This window comes from Panthera leo, chromosome B4 (assembly GCF_018350215.1).
Source record: "Panthera leo isolate Ple1 chromosome B4, P.leo_Ple1_pat1.1, whole genome shotgun sequence".
NCBI lineage: Eukaryota > Metazoa > Chordata > Mammalia > Carnivora > Felidae > Panthera > Panthera leo.
In genome coordinates this window covers 38,687,706-38,699,069 of record NC_056685.1, presented here as the reverse complement: position 1 = coordinate 38,699,069, position 11,364 = coordinate 38,687,706, and positions in this window count along the sequence as shown.

The following is an 11,364-nucleotide window of genomic DNA, read 5'->3' as shown; positions in this document are numbered from 1 at the left end:
GACTAGGGCCTGGAGTAAGAAAGCTTCTCCTGATGCCAACATTCTGCTTAGTCTCTTCTTCACTGCCCTGAGGTGTTGGTACTTGGGACACAGTAAGATGCTCCCATGAAGTGGGACAAGGGTGATTGTGGAAGGGCAGTGCAGGCAGATCCAGATGAGAATGAGCACATACATGGAAGTGGAAGGTCAGGAAATTGGGTCCTTCAAACCATTCAGGCTCATATATCTTTTGGGAATTCTTCCTGCAGCCCACTAAGAAGACCACTGGTCTATTTCACACTGGTCCTCTGCATCTGTTTTTATATCTGTACAATCAAGAGACTCAGGGATCCCTGAATTACATTCCAAGCTTTAACATTTAACTCCAACCATCAGGCCAGGCTACCGGGTATTTTGTGTATGTTCTGAGGCTGCTCCTGTCTCCTAGAGAAATGTTGAATAGTCGGGGGCAGTCCTGCTACTCCTAAGTGAACTAGGCTCCCACTGCCTCCCTCACTAGTAGCAGGTTGTTGGTTCTGTGTTTCTCTTTTTTCTTGCCACACCACTGAATGGCTCTGCCAGCTCCTAGCTGGGTCATCTTGGGCAAGTTCACTAAATTTCTGGGAGCCTCAGGTAACAATGTGCCTTCAATCACATTCCCACTGCACAGACTACAATCCAGCATTAAAAGAAGCATAAACTAGGAGCACCTGGGTGGCTCAGTCAGTTGAGTGTCTGACTCTTGATTTTGGCTCAGGTCGTGATCCCATGGTCGTGAGATAGAGCTCCGCGTCTGGTTCTGCACTGAGTGTGGAGCCAGCTTAAGGTTCTCTCTCTCTCTCTCTCTCTCTCTCTCTCTCCCCTGCCCTCAGGCCCTCTCCCCTGTTCCTGTGTGAGCTCGCTCTCAAATAAATAAATAAATAAATAAAATAAAACAACCCTGAACTACTAAAGGAGGTGGTTTGGAGGATGGTATTATAGGAACTATGTCTTTTATTTCTGCCGTGCTTGAGTTTTTGCTGTGGGAATGTATACTGCTTTTGTGTACGTGCTAACACCTGTATTAGCATGTATATTTATTTTTGTATTATTAATGTTATGTTTCAGTTTTTGACTTGAATGATGCCAACTCAGTGTTGAAACAGCCTCATAATCAGCTAAGAAGCTTTAGCCATTATGTATTTCTGATGGGCTTTTTTTTCTTTTTTACGTGGAAGAATTGGTTCTTATTTAGTAAATGAAGTCAGAGCATAAAAAGGAGTCAGGATCAGTAAGGGGGCTGGGTGTCCCCCCTGCATGAAAAGGGCATCTCCCCCATCACACCCCTGCCCCTGACTTGTGGGTAGGTCGTGAGGGAGGGGAAGAACAATCGAGTCTTCGAGGCAGCCTGATGGAGGCATCAGTGGGGCCTGGGCCAGGAAGCCAGAGGCAAGGGCAAGGCCCCTAAGACAGGAGCGGCTTAGCTGAACTCAGCACTTGTTGGGGGGAAGTGGGTGGTTTGAGCTTTACTTTCAGTTTTCAATCAAAGTCATTTTAGGATGAAACCCATTTAACGGTCCGATCTCTCAGCCAGATTTCTCAGCAAACCTGTGCTCCACCCTAGCCCAGGCTGCTCGACTTGAGATGAAGGATGGGCTGGGGAAGGTGAGCAGTGGGAGCAAGGATGTTTGCAAGGCGGTGTCCTGGACCCTGCGTATCAGCAGACTGTAACTGCAGGGGCCCTCAGTACCAATTCTATCACCACGTTTGGATGATGGTGGCAAGTCATTCCACCTCTCTATGCCACAAATGGGCATCTAGAAAGGGTCTCTGGACCATCCTTCAGTACCCAGTGTGTCCCAGGCTGGCACTGTGTCTTCAAAGATGAATAAAACCCAACCCTTGCTCCCCAGTTTGCTCACAGGGTAGAGAGAAGGAGAAGGAAACAAAGAGGTACAGAGTGAGGAGAGCTGCCATTTGCGGGGGTCCAGTCTGTGCCAGGGGCTTTACTTATATTATTTCCAGTTCTTAGTGTGGCTCCAAGACAATGTTTCTTGACGTTTGAGCCACGAACCATCGACCATCTATGCAGATTCCTAAGACACCAACCCCCACCCCCCCTGCCCCCTCCAGCCACTGGGCCAGACTTATGAGGGTTGGGTTGGGGTAGGCATCTTCACCTTTGACAAACATCTTGAATGACTCTCCGGTCCTCCAAAAACTAGGCAGTAGATATTTTACCTTAGTGGGTTTTACCAATAAGAACCTAAGCTCAAAATAATTAAATTCCTCTGAATCAGCCAAGGTGCATGTTGGAGAGACTTGATTCAAACCCAGAGCGAGGGTGACCAGCATCCCACTGTGCCTGGGAAAATTCTGCTTCATGCCTGTTGCCCCACATAATTAACAGCAGCTCTTTTCACTCTCAAAAGCATCCTACATTGGATAATAAATTACACTGCTACCCTATTGGGAGCCCCTGGCCATTACTCTGTCCCATGCTACTGCCTCTTCGAAAAGGTCAGCTAATGTGGTTATGGGAACAAGCAGAAGATGGAGGGGGATAACCTGGCTGGTGAGGCAGAGTGGAGGTGGAGGGTGAAGAAAGTCAGGGAAGACATCCCAACAGTGATCCCCAAATCCTCTCTCTGCCTTTAGGACAGTGGAACAAACGGTGGGGATTTTAAAAAAGGAAAGTGGTAAACAACCAATTTCCGCCTCCACTGAAAGCTGCAACCTCTGTAGCAATTATAAAACAACCAAAACAACTTATGGACTGCTCACTGGTGCCCAGCGCCATTCCAACCACTTTGCATGTATCGCGTAGAAGGGCCTAGAGCCTGAGGAGCTTCCAGAGGCATTACGCTGGGAGACTTGGGATCATGGTGCACTGTTGACCAAGGACCCAGGAGTCCAGACATCCAGCTTAGGCACAAAGCAGTTTCTGATGTAGCCTCTATAAACTGTGACCTTCCTGGAGGATGAAAAAGTCAATGTCAAGATTCTGAGCCTAATATTCAGTGAAAAGGAACTCATTTTTCCTTCTCCAGGGACCTTTAAGAATAGAGCTGCCTGCACATCTTGACTAGTTTAGATACAGTCCTGCCAGGAAGCAGGAGAATGGAAGGAGATGACCTCTGAGGTCCCTTGGACTCTAAGGGGTCTGTGATCATTACAACCACATGTCAGGACCCGGAGAAGTTCTGGTTTCCTGCTCCTTCACCTGGGGCCTCGGGCTGAAGGACCCCTTTGCCTGTGTATTTAGTAGGTCATGCCCTTTCTCTTGGGCGCCCAGCCTCCTCTTTAGTGAAGGTTTCACTGTCCCCCCACCAGCAGGTCCCTCTGCTCTGCCTTTACCTGGATCTCCCTCACACTCTATCTGTAGAAGGAGCTAGAGCGTGGGTTCAGGACATGGGTCCCCCTTCTTTTTCTCTGTTTCATCTCCAACACACATCTGGATTTTCCAAGCCAAGCCGAGGTCTTTCCTGGTACCAAACTCTTTCAGTGACACGGAGCAGGAATGCCCTCTCTTAAAGGAGAGCCAAGACACTCTCCATATCTACCCTTACAGACTTGCATTCTTTCTGGGTGGCAGAACCGGTGGCCACAGCGTTCGAGGCCGTGGTCGGATGTGCCCAAACTGGCCAGATGTGTGGCCCCAGCCAAGTGCAGATCTTCTCTGCATGTGCTTTTTAACCCAGAAGACCAATGAAGGCCATATCCTGAAGACACTAGGCCTACACATACATTTCTTATTTAGATCATCCTGAATTGGGCAGCTGGAGGAAGGGATTGGCCCAGGGCCCAGCCCAACAGAGGTTCCTTGGAGCCAGCTGCTTGGCTGGAGCAAAATTGACAGCTCAACAGATGGGAAGAAAGCCTGGTTAGGGGGATTCCGGGGAGAGGGTAAGGGAGTGAGGGAGAGAGGGAAGGAGTGTGGAGCAGAGAGGATGAAAATGAGGCAGAGAAGAGAGGGAGGGGGTGGATGTAGGGGGAAGGAGGATTTAGGGTAGAGGCTTCATCTTGGGGCTGTAGGCAATTGAAGGGTTGGGGGCGGAGGGAAGGTTAGGGATGGAGGGAACAGTGAACTATGGTTTAGGCATATTGTACTCTTACAGTAGAATCTCACTGTCTCCCGAACTCAGCTTTGGGGGACTCTGGACACAGGCTCTACGGTGAGATGGAGGGGGGTGTTGGGGAGAAGAGAGAAAGAATGTTAGAATAACTCACAGGTGCGTGCATTCAGCTCAGCTCACACTTTTTATGCACGTCTATTTTATGTGCCAAGCTCCATAAGAGGCTTGAATGAGACGCTGTTTCTGGAAGCCCTCTGGGGAGCACCTGCAGTGTGCCCCGTGGGCAGGTGTGGGCTCACACGAGGCATGGGCTCAGGGTACCGACAGTCCTCCCAGAAAAAGAGGAAAATGAGCTAGAGGATCCAGGAGTAGGAAGGTCAGCTTGTGGGGTGACTCCTGAAACCAGCCAGACCACAGCTTCCTTCTCACATGCCAGCAGGTCCCTGAAGAGCAGTTCTCTCCCTTGTCCCGGGAACAGGGCGGGAGCAGAGAGGGTCACTGGCTCCGTGGGTCAGACAGGGAACTTCAAATCACATGAAGTTGAAGGAAGGGTTTTTGCCTCAATTTTTTTGAGCTTTTCTTTTTTCTCTTCTTCTTATTTTGTTTTTTTTGTTAGCTTGCTTTTGGTTTTGAACAGAAGACTTCTCAGAGACTTTAATATGTAAATGTCGAAGACTTGGGCAGTTTGAGCTTTTTCAGGCTGCAGTATATCTTGTGGCTTACTGTGAGTTCTTCTGCCATGGTAGTGGAGAGAACTTTCCTCTGTTGAAGTAGAAAAAAAGCTCTGGATGGGGACCCTGATCTCCTGGGAGGTCTAAGCCTCTCCTCTGCCATTTCACCTGTCCCCAAAGGCTCTTTGAAAACCCTTCAACTAGATTAAAGCTTTGATGAACTTGCCTTTGTTCTCAGTGATTTGACCTTGGGTGAACTGCTCCAATTCTTTATGGCCCTTCCATTTTCTCCTCATTGAATTGGGATAATGGACCTCAATTCGTCCCTGTCTTTAGGGGCAATCTGTCCCCAAAGCATTTCTGTGTTGCATTATTAGCATCCACTTCCCCCGAATTGTTCTGTATCATTTCCTCTATAGGTTCTGGCCTCAGCTAGGTTGAAGCTCCCTGAGGGCAGAGGTCCTTCTTACCATAGGTTCTATGTCCCCCCCGCCCCCCAACAGTGTGACAAGATGGAACAGCATGCCATCCCAAACTGGGGGATGGGATTTGCTTCCCCCACTCTGCCCCTTAAGCTCCCAGAGGCTTATTCCTTCCATGAAAAAATGGGGTTAAATGAGCTGAGGGAAAGTTATCTATAAACTGATTCCACATACTCCTAGTTATTTTTATTCAACATTTAGCCAACCCATGCTGACTGTGTTCGAGGCGCTGTGCAAGATGTTGAAGATCCAGAGAAAAGCTGTTGGTTTCCCTGCTTCCTCTCGGTCGGGTGGTAAGTTGATAAGGTGGTGGTGGTGGAAAATCATGCTTACAAAGCTTATGAAAACATCAGCATTGTGAATAGGGAAATAGGTATATTTGAAATGCAGGAGTAATGGGTGCTATTTCATGAGCTCTGGTCCCCAAGCCATCTCCTCCTCTTACCGGCAGCCATCCCCATGATCAAGAGCAAGCACGTGGGACACTTTCTTTTTTACTGTAAAAGGAGAATTGGAAAGAAGTATTTTTTCATGCTCAGGTGACCTGGAAGTTGGGGATGTTGGGGGGAAGAGGAGGGGAAAGAGGGGGATGAATGGAGGTGGGAGAGGCTGGCAGCAGAGCAGACAGACCCTGGCACAGATGTCTGACCGAAACAAGGGAATGTTGTGAAGCAGCAGGTCCCTCGTGGTTCCATCCTGGCCCCCTTAAGGACCACCCTGGGAAGTCCTCTCGAAAACCCATCCATCATGGACAACAGTCTGCTTTCTTTCCCCCCTGCTTCAATATCCATAGCACAAAAATGTGCTTCACTAATGGAAACCTTGTGCTGACCTCTCAGAGGATTGTGGCAGCAAGCAGCAGAAGAGGAAGCCGGTGTGTGTGAAAGAACACACAGAAACAGGCCAGAGCTCCCACATATGTGCGTGCACGCACACACCGCACCCTCCCCCCCCTCCCCCAGGCATGGACACAGAGACAGGGACAGGGAAAACCTTGCTTGCACTGCATACTGTGACTGTGATGGCGAAGAGGCAAGGCTAATGTAGGACTTGCCTTCCAGCTCCCCAGATCACCAGGCAGGATCAGCGACGCCTTATTCTGTGTTTCTCAATGATTCAGAGGCTGTTTAGTATGTCTGGCTGGGGTTTTCGCTGGCTCTCATACCCTGTTGGAGGGGGGAAAAAAAAAGAAAGAAAGAAAAAGATCAAATTTCAGTTCCCCTCAATTGCCCTGGGTTTGTGCAACCAACTAACGGTCATTGTGAGACTGTCATCGTGAGACTGTCTATCTAAGTCCTCAAGGGGGCCTGCCCATCGTGAAGGACAGCCCACTCATCGAAACTCCCCAGTCTACCGCTCTGACCACTGCATTCACCCACAGGGCTGTCTGAAGGAAGAGACAGTCAATAAATACTTCCATGCATGTGAATAAACACCAAGTGTGGGTATGGAATGAGTCCTGACCCAAGTTTTAGGAGACTTGAGCTCTAGTCCTGGATCTGTAAGAACTGGCTGTGTGATCTTAGTCAGGTCTCTGACCCTCTCTGAGGTTAGAGCAGACTACTGAACACGGTGTAGGGCAGACAAGCCAGTCTCTGGGGCTCTCCATTTCTGACCTTCAATGGGAATCCTGTCCACTGGCGGTTATCTGCATAAATGAAGAGTTGCAGAGGCATGGATAATGCAAAACAGTGGTGACCTAACTTTAATTTTTTTTAAATTTTATTTTCTGTTTGCCTCTGGAATGTAACTGGAGCACACATTCAGACACAAACTTCCTCTCTTGGCCTGCTCCCCCCTCTTTGCTCCTCTGTTTAGCCCTCCTGGCCAGGGGTGGGGGTGGAAGAATGTACTGCTGATGGGGGTGGGCAGTGGTGGATGCGGTGGCTGTAGGAGAGGGAGGTTTCTGCTTGGGGGCAGGAGGCTGTGGGGGAGGGGTGCTCCAGGCACTGGAGAATTGATCAGCTATAAAATCATTCTAATCCCTTCCCCTATTCAAAAAGGTAAGAGATTGTGAATAGAACATTCCTCACATGAGATACCGTATATACTTGCCTACAAGAAGCCCCAGGGAAAACAGGAGTGTGTGTTTAAATGATGGAAAATAATCAGAGAAGTCCCTCTTGTCAATGACATACTTTAGCCTTAGTTTCCAGCCAAGGTGTGGCCCCTGCGAAACTGGATTGCTAGGGCAGTAGTCACAGACTGGAGAGGAAGACAAGACTTCAATGGGAATATCAATGGGCTGTTGCTGCCATTTTTATTTCACCAGGGCTTGGCAATAGAGGACACGTTTCTTTTGCAGAAGCATCTTCTATGTGAGCATATACGGTAATTGAAGCATTCCAGAGGCCAGCCGCCAGCCAATCAGGAGTTGGGGCCTTTCTGAATATTTTTTTTTCTTTAAGGAAAAGTTTTGGGTCCTCTAAGGAGCAGCAAATCAACTACAGTCTACTGAGTTGTCATCCCCTCCCTCCTCCCCCCTGCTGTCGTGTGTGTGTGTGTGTGTGTGTGTGTGTGTGTGTGTGTGTGTGTCTCCCCCACTGATGGCCTCCCTACGGGCCTGGACAAGTGGCAGGGTGGTGGGAAGTGTAAGCAGTATAAGCAGCTTGATTCAGGAAGGGAAAGGCAGCAGCTGTTACCCCAAGAGAAGGTGGGGGGGCAGCTGTAAGCTGGGAGGGGCCTGATGACAAGGTTGCCACCAGCTGCAGGGTGGACAAGGAAAGGAAGACTGGGTGCCATGGGCTGGGGGGGCTGGCCAGCCTCAGGTCTCCCTCCTGCTCTCCAAATCCGGGTCCTGACTCTCCTACCCTCCCTCCTTATCAGGCTTGACTCAACTCTGCACCTCTGCCTGGGCTCTGTGGCTCTGACCTGTGCTCCACTTCCAGGCTTGGTTCTCTATTTTCTCTCTAAAGCTTCTAATGCCTTTGTCTCACCACTTCCAGTTGCCCTCCTGTTTCTTCTTCACTTCTCCTTCACTTAGTTCTCCTTTTGTTTGAGGTCAGACAGGCCCCAAAGGCAGTGAGGCAACTGGCTGCAGCCTGGAAACAGGGCACATGTCTTGGTCTGAGCACCTGAAATACTGGGCTCCCTTAAGTGTTTCGTTAGGGTGGACTCTCACCCAGAGGAGCAGTAAAATCAGCAGCTCCCTACTTGGGCACCCTCACCGTTCAGTGAACACCTGCCATGCACTAGGATCTGGGACCATAGAGGGGAGAATGTTCGAGCCCTAATCTAAGCTACTGCCTGGACTCCTGCCCTGAAAGTGGTCGGTCCTTTGACCAGCAGCAGCAGCAGCAGCAGCAGCAGCATAATTAGGATCTTCTTAGAAATGCAAATTCTCAGGTCCCACCCCAGACCAGCTGCACCAGCAACTCCGGGAGCAGTGCCCAGAGACCTGTGTCCACCTCTTCTCCCCAGGATCATGATGCTCACCACCATTTAAGAAGCACTGCCCTAGACTGTGGTCTCCCGAGATCTTCCTTGCTTGGGGACAGGGTCTGGACCACACAAACACTTGAGGTCAATTTTCTCGCTCCAAGATTCCTCTTTCAATGGCTTTACCACGGAAGGAAGTTGAATATTTATCCACAGCAGGCCTGGGTGTAACTCCCATTTTTAGATGCAGTGACCTCAGCCCTTCACCCTTTTCCTGGCCTTTTGAGAATGAGGATGGCTAACTGCAGCTCATTTTACTCCCTGTTCCTTCTTTCCCTCGATGATTTTAGGCTTTTCCTGTGGCAAAAATTTTCAGAGTGTTTTTCAGATGTGGCAGTTTTAAGGATTTCAAGTCTAGGAAGGCATATCATTTGGAAGAGAGTTTCTATAAGATAGAAGAACAGAAAATACAGCAGGAGAGAATTAGTTTAGATGATCGATCACCGGGTACCATGGTAGCATTGATCTGGATTTTTTTGAGGCGGAGAGTCTCAATTTTAAACTCAACACCCTAAAATTCACACAGGTACAGTTATACTTGTGAGATGACTTTTGTTTATTTTTCATTTGATTATTAGGAAAGGGATTACTATATAGTTGGAAGATAAATTAATGCATTATGGAGGGAACATATCTTCAAGAACTAGGGAAGATGTATCATGGTGAGATCCTGTGTGGTTCAACAACCTGCATGATATGGAAGCATAGAATATTTGGTAATGGGCCTTTTTGGGCAAAGAGTCTAAGGATGGGGCTAGAGATTTAGGGGGCTTACGTGTTTTAGGTCTGACTCTTCTCACTGATGTATGATGTAGGCAAGTCTCTTAACTTTTCTGTGATTCAATTTTTCAGTTTCAACATAGAGGTAAAAACACCTTTCTTAAGACTTCAAATTTATTTTCTTTAGATATCTTTTTTAACTTTTCATTTTGAGATTGTTAGGAGACAATGGATCTTTTCCATGGATCTGTCTTATTTCTGCACATTTTGTAAAGAAAAGCATGGACAGCTTTTTGTTCTGGACTATTGTTTTAAGAATATTTGTATAGGAACAGCCTCGGATAATAGAGAGACTGTCTCTCTTTGGCAAATAGGGTTTATTTGTTCTGCAATAAAATAAAGATAATGTTTTTGTCCAGGACAAAATTTGGGTAGGTTTGCTTACAGCCTTTTAGAAGAGCTTGTAATTTCTTAAGCCTGTGATACAAACTCACTGCCCATGTAACATCTTTCTACAACTACCTGTGCTACCTCTCTGGGACTTGGGAGGATGGGTGGAATCAGTGTGATCATGAAGCTTATGTTACTTGGGTTGCCATGAGGAATAAAGTCCTTCATGTCTGACCCAGGGATATCATATCTTCTTCCAGCATCAGTGAAAATGTAGTAGCTTAAGTTGTTAGTTTAGAAGCAGGGTAAAATCTTAGATCCTTCACAGTTCTTGACAAATAACTTCAGACTTGCAAAAACAATACAATGCATTCTCATTTATCCTTCACTCAGCTTTCCCATGTGTTAACTTACATAACCACAGCACAGTGATCAAAGCCAGGAAATTAATATACTATTAACTAATATTATTAATTAATCTAGATCTTATTTAAATTCCATCAGTTATGCTACCAATGTCCCCTTTCTGGACCAGAATCTAATCCTGAGTGACACAGTGCAGTTGGTTGTCATGATTCTTCTACTATCCCTTAATCTAGGTTGATTCCACAGATTTTCTTTGTCTTTCATGACCCTGACACTTTGAAGAGTATTAGCTAATTTTTTGTAGAAAGACCCTCAATTTGATTTGACTGATGTTTCCATATGATTAGTGCATTTAATGGGGGCAGGGGGGAGGAAGAGGACCACAGCAATGACATTGTGCTTTTCTCAATGTGTCATATTAGGAAGCCCATGATGTCAATATGTTTCGTTAGTGATAATGTGACTTTTATTGTGGTGTCTTCCAGGAGTCATCTTTATAAAGTTACTGACTTTTTCTTTGTAATGAATAAATATCTTATGGTGAGATACTTTGAGACTATGCAAATACTGTTTCTCATCATAACTTTGCCAACTAATTTTGGAGACATTAGTTTAACAATACTATTTAAATGTACAACTTAGCAAGTGGGACAACAAGGGAAGACCACAGAAGCCAGAAATGAAAATAACCTAGAATCCAGGAGAATGAGCAAGTATTAGTACTTGCATTTGCCACTGGTGATCTAGCATAGTTTTTAATGAGCCATACACTGATGACAGAAGACAAAACATAGGGTCCATTCAAGGTGAGTCCAAACTGGAGATCCACTCAGAAACCAGGGCATCCTTAAAGGTTCATTTTAAGTGAGCAAACCAAAAAAACCCAACTCACCTCTTAGAAGAAAATAGTAGGACGTCTGCCTTGGTACTGCACAAAAGAGAAGAAAGGAAAAACTCTGACCTGATAATCTGTAATTGCATGCTCATTCCCTCATATATTTTGATCTGACATTAAAAAAACTTTCAGCTAAAACTTTAGTTAAAAGTGGCCCTAGAATGAGAGTTTCCCTAAGTACCTGGAAGACACTCTCCAAAGAAATACACATTAAATCTTAGCCTCAAAAAATTCCCTCTTAAAAATGAATATGAGCACACAATTAAACAGATTTTTTTTAACAAAACAATCAGAAAACCATGAACTGAAAACAAAAAGATTCAGACACATAAAATCTACAACTATTTTAATGATGAGATACTTACATA